A 10372-nucleotide genomic window follows, 5' to 3' on the forward strand; every position below is an offset into this window, starting at 1 on the left:
TAACCCTTTACTACAGCGTAATGTGTTAGCCCATTTTTAAAAAACAGAACTAAATCCAGATACAGATAATGGTGAGTAAATAAATGACAGAAGAAAAGTCTGTGACTCAGAGACAAACATTTTTATGCTAACCTTGGTAGAGCTAATCATTTCTCTAGAACTTGTTCACTAAATAGTAAGGAGTCAGGAAATTTATGGTAAGATATAAAAAAAAGGAGAGTATTTAGGCCAGGCACGGTGGTTCACACCTGTAATCCCAGCACTTTGGAATGCCAAGGGGGGCCGATCACTTGAGGTCAAGAGTTCAAGACCAGCCTGGCCAAAATGGTGAAACCCTATCTCTACTAAAAATACAAAACTTAGCCAGGCATGGTGGCACACTCTTGTAATCCCAGCTACTTGGGAGGCTGAGGCAGGAGAATCGCTTGAACCCGGCAGGCGGAGGTTGCAGTGAGCCAAGATCATACCACTGTACTCCAGCCTGAGTGAAAGAGTGAGACTCTGTCTCAAAAAGAAAAAAAAAAAGTATTTAAATAATACTGCCAAGTTAAAAAGAAGAAAAAAACTCCTTCCCTTTCCACCATTTGTCAAAGTAATGTATGTGCAGTATAGATAAATTGGAAAATGAAGATATGTAACAGAAAAAAAAATCTGCAATTCTATTTCCAGAAACAACTATTGAATTACATAATGCCCCATTCATTAAAATATCATGTTAAATAATTACATAAATTCTTTATATATTTGTTCTAAACTTGTTTATTTATTACTCTTTTTTTAAATATTTGGGTTTTTCCGATTTTTCGTTTTATACATAACTGCTGTGATTTGTTTACACTCCCAGCCCCTACCCCTTACAAAGTTATTTTTTTCTAGTATTCTGGTTATACACTTTTCATTCTCCTTCCTCTCTAGGCTCAGCTTATAAAACTTCCTTCAGTTCCCTGTTCCCAAGTTCATAATTGTTTCTAATGTAACAAATCTAGTCAACAGATTTGTTGACTGAGTATGTCCCTTCCCTACTTAAAAATATTTACACTGTGAAACAGTCAGTAATCTTGAGTCAAGATCCAAACCTTTCCAGATTTAATATAAAAATTTCCATTTAGTTACTGCCTGCTAGATGAGATCCTACATGTAAGCCAACTCCAGCCACCACCTTGTTTATGGAACTTTTTCATCACTGGCTACTTCAAAACAGTGTTGCAGGGCAATGCCTAAAACTGAGGGATTACATCTGAAATTGGTCAAGAAATATAACACCCAAAACTGCCTAGAGTTAGGGCAAAGCATTTACTATTTGTAGAAATCTAAAATCTTAAGCTTCTAAAAATTCTTACCCCCAACCTCATTGCGTGTATGTTAGGATGTCACGCAGAAAGTGCAATGGGTGGGGGACTTTTGTTAATCTATTGGAAATGATATCCTGTTCTTACTTGAGTTCCCAGTATGACTTTATAAACATGCTCAGGGATTTCCTTTCTTACTTCCACTATATTCCTGCCAATTGTCCAATGACAAGCTCCCTGTCATTTATTTTCAGATTTGCTGCCTGGGCTGGGTGCTCTGAATTGGTCTCTCCTTTTCTGACCATCCTCTAATACTATTTAGAGTTGTTCTCATGGCACTGTTTCCGTGTTGAAGTTTCATTCTTATTCCACTTTGGGGACTTAGTTCCTTTTGTAGTTGAATTCTGTTCTTCATTGCCCCATTGCATATTTTCCCAACTGGATCCAAGTATAGGAATTATTTGTAATAGTGAATAACGGAAACCACCTAAAATGCCTAAAATAGGAGATGATTTTTAAAGTTATTATATAATATGATGCAATTGTTTTGTTTTGCTTCTTAACTCAATAAGTATTTCTCTTAATAAAGCAGGATTACAAGGAGGTTTCTTTAAAATTATAAAAATATACAGCAATCTTAAGCCAACAGTCATTTTCATACTTAATGATGTAATACCCTAGAAACACTCCTACTGTGATCGGAATAAAACAAAAATGCTGTTTTTTCCAAACATGTTTGCAACTTGCTCACTTTCCTTTTTCATTTTATCTGCCTCCTGGCTCCAGGGTCCTTGAGTTTCAGGGCCCTTAGTTTCTATTTCTGTCTCAGTTGCTGTTTCTGTCTTAGGGTCCTCAGTTTCTGTTTCCTCGGAGTTTCCTCAATTCATGCCAGAAACAGTCACTGCAGATACTGGATAACTTGGTGTCATAAGGGCTTACAGCCTGCTTTTTTTTTTCTCTTACTTTGTCGCCTTGGCTGGAGGATACTGGCGCAATCACGGCTCACTGCAGCCTCGGCTTCTTGGGCTCAAGTGATCCTCCCGCCTCAGTCCTACAAGTAGTTGAGATTACAGGCATGCACCACCATGCCCAGCTAATTTTTGTATTTTTAGTAGAGATGAGATTTTACCATGTTGCACAGGCTGGTCTCAAACTCCTGGGCTCCAGCAATCCAACTGCGTTGGCCTCCCAAAGTGGTGGGATTACAGGCATGAGCCACCATGCCCGACCACAGCCCACTAATTAATTTGGCCAAATAGTCGTGGCAAAAGCATCTTTGAAGTACACAGATTAAAAGTAGAAAATAAAAAAACAAATTGATTGGGAAAACTATTTTCTTACAGCTGCATCTGTTGGGACAGTTTTTTTTTTTTAAAGACAACTTTTTAATCTCATTTTTAAAGAGCTCTAGCCTATGGTTTATCTTATTAACACATCCTTTATCTTACAACTGAAATATTTATAGAGATAGAAATTATAAAATGAAGAGGTTTTTGGTTTTAATAAAAGTGCTATCATATTATATACATTTTGTAGCCCTCGTTTTTTCACTTAGCCATACATTATGATCATTTTCCTATGTAAAATATTTGTCTAAATTACGATTTTATAGGTTATATGTCATGATATGGCTATACCAAAATTTACTTAACCTCAGCCTTATTGATTAGCATTCATTTGTATCCAATTTTTCTACACTTGACATTTTAAGGAGTATTTCCACCTCCTCCCATACAACACATACGAAACTGCTTATGCGTTCTTCATAGCCTAGATTACTCTCTCCCTAATCCTGACAGAAATCTGCAAGTTTACACTCTGGAAGGAAGAAATCAGTAGGACTTTGGATGAAAATAGGGTGATCAATTTTGTAGTCAACATGGTCCATTTTAAGAACTATGCCTCCTTAGTTTCCAGAATGTTTCAGCTCCTATCAAAACACACACACATGCGCGCGCACACACACACACACACACACACAGAGACGGGGGCTTGGAAGTTAACATGGATGAACCTGGAGAACATTACACTGAATGTAATAAGTCAGTTCCAGAAGGACAAATACTACATGATTCCACTTATATGCGGTATCTACAGCAGTCAAAACATTTGGAAGCAAAGAGTCGTTGCCAGGGGCTGGGGTTGGGGACTGCTGGGGAGAATAGGGGAATTGCTAGTCAAAAAGCATAAAATTTCAGTTGTGCAAGGTGAATAAGTTCTAGAGATCTGCTGAACATTGTGTCTAGAGAGCAGGGCTTGTGATGGGTGGTTTTCTCTATATGTGCTGTTCGTAACCAAAAAAATCCTAATTAATACAGCTACCTTTAGTTTTATCTGACTTAATTACAGTTCTTGCTTGGAGCACATGTTTGTGGGCTAAATAGCTTCCTTCTAATTTATAATTCCACATCATGCCTCCATAACTAAAGGAGAGAGAGTGGAAAAGATTGGATGGAGGGACTCATGTCTACCTCCTTCCCCAGAAGGAAATTTGCTTCCCTTTAACTTGAATTTTTTTTTCTTTTCTTTTTTTTTTTTTTTACATTCTGAAAAGCCTTGCCTAACAAATGGTAAATGGGGATGAGAAAGTTGCAAAGACAAGTGTCTAATTTTGTACTCTGACAATGACACTTGATCAATACAGAAGTCATAAAGGATGAATTGATAAGGCAATCAAGGAAATATGGTTTCAAAAGGCAATTGGTCAGGGTTACTGAAAGTCTAACACAAGCACAACTTCTGACATCAACCTTTGGACTCAGGTGTGGAATTACTTTGAAGTTATAATTAAAATGGGTGGGTTGAGTATGATAGCTAGCATGTCCCACAAGGGCAGATATTTTTTGTTTGTTCAGTTACACCTCATATGCCTGGCACATAATTGGCATTCGATAAATGTTACTGAATGAAGTTATAGCTTTTGCAGATTTGTAAGCCCAAATAAGATCTGACCCTAATGTACCCCTACAAATATCAACATAGAACAATTCTCAGTCCTGTATTGCTTGGAAACACTTTGAAAATAGCACCATAAGCCTGCTAATTTACTTTTATATAAAAGTAAATGAAACCTAAATATTGTATATTTTTAAGTAACTCAGCAAATACTGGGGTCATCATATCAAAATCTCTACTAGCAACCTTCATCAGTATTTCTCAGACTGTGAATTGGGAAATGGGAGCGCTTCAAAGGAGCCAAGGAAGCTAAACAGCTATTCAGTGGTGGAAATGATGAAGAGTGGGCTCAGAGAATGGGTGGTCAGAATGCATCTACGTTTTTCATTGAAGACTTGCCGCTATTTCCCTGCTGCCTTGGATGATCCAGGAAACTAAGTGTTTGAACAGTGAGCTTACTCAAGAAAGAGGCTATCCGTTCATGCAGTGCCCGGTGGTGCTGCCAGAACAGGTATTCCTGCAATGCAATTATGTCTCTCTCTCTCTCTCTCTCTCACTGTCTCTCTCTCTCTCTCTCTCTCTCCCTCCCTCTCCCAGCCCAAGACCAAAAGTTTATTGACTTGCACTAAACATTACTAAGATTAAATACAGAGCAAACATTTTCTTTGGGGTGGTTAAAATTAATCTTATTATAGCCAGCATTATTAATGTGATTTCATCGTTATACATTGTGCAAGACTTCTGGGCTGTGGTTTATTTGGCCACAGAAAGCATGATCTGGAACCATAAAATTGGCTGTCCGACTTCAGGCATGTTTTCTTCCTTGTAACATAAGCAACATGCATTTACCCTTTCATTTTCTATACTTGTCAAAAATCTACTATCTGTCCCTAATTTTGTCCACTTCCATCCAACAAGTATTTCTTAATATTACAAGTGCCCCAGGCCCTTTTAGAGGAAGAATTACAGGAAGGAACGTGAGCAGCCCAGTTAGAACCACTGTTCTGTGCTAATTGGCTGTTGGTGTGGTCAAAGAATTACCTTACCTATAGGAAAAGACATCATTTCTCTGTTTTCTTCCAGGAAGCACATCCTGGGTCTGTGTAAGAAACGAGACCAGAAAAGGGGAGGAAGAGGGTACTCAAGATCCCTTCCTCCATCTGAAGAGAGTTGGTCTACCTCTCTGAGTTAAACTCTGACTACCTTGAGTTAGGGTGCAGCCACGTAGAAGTACTGAGAACAGGTACCACAGTAAGCCCAGACCACATATATTTGAGTTTCTGAAACTGTACAGGATTTGTGCTAACTCATTTGAGGATTCAGGTAGACTTGGGATGGTGGCAAGGAACAGTGTTGGTGAATCTGGATTAGATCTGAAGAGTCTGATGTGATACTTACCATTTTTACCCTATACTTCGGTACCATAATATTTATCTTAATCATTATTTTATAGTCCAAATTCTTTCATATAAATCTTCATAAGTGCAGGAATTACATTGTTTCATTAGTGCCTCAAGAAATGTAAAATAAATAGTGATGTTTATTCATTCATTCATTTATTAATTTATTTAATAAATATGTATTAAATATTTGTCAGGCATGTGCCAGGCATTGCACTGTGTGATGTTAACATGTTTATCTCAATGTCAAAATAATTTTATTTTGTGTAAGCCTTGTATTGTATAATTTTTTCCACATGACTGAAAATAAACTCTATTTTAGGAAAAGGTAGTTTAAAAACGAGAATGTAGAGGTAAAATCTTGAAACATTTAAAATATCATGAAATTACAGTCAGCCTCCATATCTGTGTGTTCCATATCCTTGAATTCAAAAAAACTTGGATTGAAAACTTTCGGGAAAAAAAAGGATGGTTCCGTCTATACTGAACATGTACACACCTTTTTGGTTTTGGTCATTATTCCTTAAACAATAGAGTGTAACAACTATTTACATAGCATTTACATTTTATTAGGTATTATAAAGTAATCTAGAGATTATTTAAAGTACACTGGAGGATTATGCAGGTTATATACAAATACTATACCATTTTATATAAGGGACATGAGCATCTAGAGATTTTGATATCCATGGAGCTTTTCTTCTACACTACTTTTGCAACCTTCAGTGTCCAAAGACTCTTCTCCATGCCTGATCTCATCTTCATGCTTGCAACTGAAAGCCAGTTCTTTCTGTGCAAATGGATATGGAGGGACGACTGCATTTCTGATTTTAACCAAAACTTCACTATGTCCATTTTTCTGAGCATCCACAATTCTTGCATTTCCTATTCTGTCAAGTAAGTGTACAGGAAGAACTTGAGTGCATAAAAAGTACAACACGTTAGTGTAAGTAAAATAAATTCCCATATTGACTATCTATAACAATTTCTTTTAAGGCCCGTACATTTTCACACTTAGATAAAAAGAAAAGCACGTATAAATTTGTGTTAGGTTTATTTTTCTTCCTTTTTGTTCGAGACAGAGTCAGGCTGGAGTGCAGTGGCATGATCTTGGCTCACTGCAACCTCCGCCTCCCAGGTTCTAGCGATTCTCATGCCTCAGGCTCCTGAATAGCTGGAACCGCAGGCATGTGCCACCACGTCCAGCTAAATGTTTTTTTTTTTTTGTACTTTTAGTACAGATGGGTTTTCACCATGTTGGCCAGGCTGGTCTCTAACTCTTAACCTTGTGTGATCTGCCCGCCTCGGCCTCTCAAAGTCCTGGGATTAGAGGTGTGAGACACTGCTCCCAGCAGTTTTATTTTTCTATAAAGGATTTAGCAGGACAATGAATAATAGATTGTGGATGTCGTTGATTGTACACAATTTTTGATTTTTAACCTACAGTCCATTCCATACTTATCTGTCCAATTATGCATGGTTAAACAATTGTTCCTGACAAAGGAAACTGTCTCCACCTCTTTGCACACAGATTAGCCATTCCAACCACACCTGCTCACTGACGCCCTCAGCATTTCCTGGTAAGTACACAATGTAGAAAGGGACTCAACTGCTTTTTTCTCTCTTCAAGGAAAGAAATTTAAAACATACTTAGCAGGCCAATGTTCAGACACAGAGATCTCAGATCCAACCAAGGGTAACAACCCATTTGAGGGTAGCCTGAATCTCAGGGAGTTTATGCTGACAGAGCTTGGCTCCACCTGGAAAGCTAGGCAGTCAGAACCGCAGTCAGAACCCATTCTGGGGCTTCCATAGGAAACATCAAATCTGTCTCTGGTGAGTAACACCGGGAGAGGCTTTAAAATGAACTAGAATAGTCATATTATCAAATGAACTATTTCCTTGAGAAAGAATAACGAATGAGTTCGAATTTTAGGAACCACAGTTGGTCTAGTTCTTGCTCCCAAAGAATTCTGTCCAATATAAAATTTTGGAAACTAATACATCACTTTTGGCATGTTGTGAGTGTATTGCTCATTCAGTGTCATAAATTGAGTCTTGAATTATGGAGCTTTCTTCTACACTACTTTTGCAACCTTCAGGGTCCAAAGATCCTTCTCCATGCCTGATCTCATCTTCATGCTTGCTACTGAAAGTCAGTTATTTCTGTGCAATATTTTGTGGAAACTGAGAGGCCCTTAAATGCACAAAGAATCATTTGTTGTCACCAAATGTAAAAGAATCATGGACTCTTCTTCCATGTTCTAAATCTAAGATGATTTAGAGTTCATTTAGTCCAGCCTCTTCATTATAAGAATAGTAATATCTCCTTCCACATGGGTAGCAGACATGTTTTTGCCCACCTAGCATTCTTTCCCTCTTTTTCAGGTAACACCACCTCATTTTTTCTTTTGGGTAACTTCTCTCCCCGCACTGTTATTCAAGAATAACAGATTATTCCACATCTGTTACTCAGATGGGACTGATTCTAGCTCCAGAGGAGGGTCTAAAGAGAGTACCCATTCCCTGACCACAGTGATTGCTTCAAGAATGAGCACTCATTCTGGGTTTGGCCAATGAGAGCAGCCTAATTTGATATCATTTCTGATGCCTGTCGCCAGGACTATGCTTAACACATGTACAATATTTTCCACTGAAAGCTTAAGGGACATTTCAAGGTCATAGCAAGTCATTCAGATAGCCAGGATCTCCGGATACCTTCCCGTTGTGTAGTGGGGAAAGAGATACCAACAGATAATTTTGGTAATACCTTAAGAGCATACATTCATTCAACAAATATTCATTGAGATGATGAACACTACCAGATACCTGGTTCCATGGTGGGTGCTCAGGATGGAGTTATGAATGAAACAGTCATGATCTCTGGATGTCCCACGATGCAGCACGTGTGACAGTGCACAGGAGGGCCATGTAAACTACCCTGGATATATGTTTGTGGGTATCCAGAAAGACTTTCTGGAGAAAGGAACCAGCCTCCTAAATCTCTCTGAATCTATCCTTTCATTTTTTTCCTCATCCTCACAGCTACTGTCTCAGTTCAGGCCCTCTTTATTTCACATCTGAATTACAGCAATAACATTCCAACTGAACATCACACCCCTACTCTTACCCTGTTTTTACCGAACTCACTCTTTACTAATGACATAATTTTTTCTTAGAAACTTTTTTCTAAAGTATAATATCCACCAATAAAAGTACATACGTAAGCATACAGTTTGATGAATTTCCTTAGCCAAACACACCCATTAACCAGAGCCTACATTAACAAACACAGTCAGCGTTCCGCAGCCCCCACTCCATGTCCCCATCCATATAGTCAACCTCCTCATACATAATAAAAATAAGAATTCGTTTTAAAAATGAATATCGCTTCCTTCCTTTGTTAAAGCCTTCCAAGGACTTTCTTGACAGCCTGCAGGATAAACCCCAACTCCTTTGCCAAACTGTTCCCTAGTAATTCCTCGCCTACTGTCCCAGTCTTCCCTCCCTGGCCTCTGCAGTGCTGCTCCCTCTGTGGGAACTAACACCTCAGCCCTCTTCCTCTGCATTGTAATGATTCCTAATTATTGCAGGAGCCACCTTCTCAAAGCCTTCCATGATCCCTTCCCTCCCCACTATCTGTTTCTCTTGTAGATTTTTGAAGGTAGCAACGGTTTTCCATGTTTCCCAATTTGTTAAATGAATAAGTGAGTAAATTTATTAATTTTCCATAACTCCTTTCCTCCCTTTCCTTCTCCACTACTCTACCAATGGCTCTTTTAAAAGAACAACAATCCAGTCCCCTGTGAATGCTGTGCATGTATGAGATGCACAATGATCACGTATGACCTTCAACCAGCAGTCTGCGAAGTCATGACTGGTTTCCATTGATGCAGCCACACCTTACTGCCTAGTATCCGCTCCTCCCACACCAAATAAGGGTACAGTAGGGAAAGTTTGTGGTCTCAACCCTACCGAGGTAAGAGGGCACAAAGAAAATTGATATGCACGAGACCTCGGGCATTCTTCAGGTAAAAAGATGGCTTACTTGGAACATTCAGAGGCTTAAGAGAAAATCGGGAGTGGAGGAAGGAAGCAATCAAGCAGGGTAATATTTCCCAAATGCCTACCGGCCAAGTGCCAGACAAAATGTTAGGCTCTATCTGTAATGTCTTATTTAACTGAAGTGGGAGAAGAACATGAGTAAATGGCTGGATTCCTGAATTGCATAAAAAGAGAAGCCAATACACTTTTTCCTTTATTTGGTTGAAACAAGTTATTTGTGCATTTATAGCTTTTTCTTTTAATTAAAAGTAAGAGTGGAAAACTCACTGAAATGTCTAATTTCAAATAAAATATTTGATTTCTAATTTCTGTTTTTCAAACAAACAAAAAAAAACCCCGAAGCATTATGAAAGGTTTTACTGTGTAGGAGGAAACGTCACTAGGTCGATGGCCCTAGCCAGAACACCTAACACCCTCCATCTAGCCTCCAAACTGAGGCTGTGGCCCTGCAGAAAGAGCCACTTGAAGCCACTTTTATAGAAGCTTTTATGCTGTATACTTGATTTTTTTGTTTGTTTGTTTTCTTTTTTTGAGACGGAGTCTCACTTTGTTGCCCAGGCTGCTGGAGTGCAGTGGCGCGATCTCAGCTCACTGCAAGCTCCGCTTCCGGGGTTGACGTCATTTTCCTGCCTCAGCTTCCCGAGTAGCTGGGACTACAGGCGCCCACCACCACATCCGGCTAATTTTTTGTATTTTTGGTAGAGACGGGGTTTCACCGTGTTA

The sequence above is a fragment of the Theropithecus gelada genome, chromosome 14 (genome assembly GCF_003255815.1).
Source record: "Theropithecus gelada isolate Dixy chromosome 14, Tgel_1.0, whole genome shotgun sequence".
Classification (NCBI taxonomy): domain Eukaryota; kingdom Metazoa; phylum Chordata; class Mammalia; order Primates; family Cercopithecidae; genus Theropithecus; species Theropithecus gelada.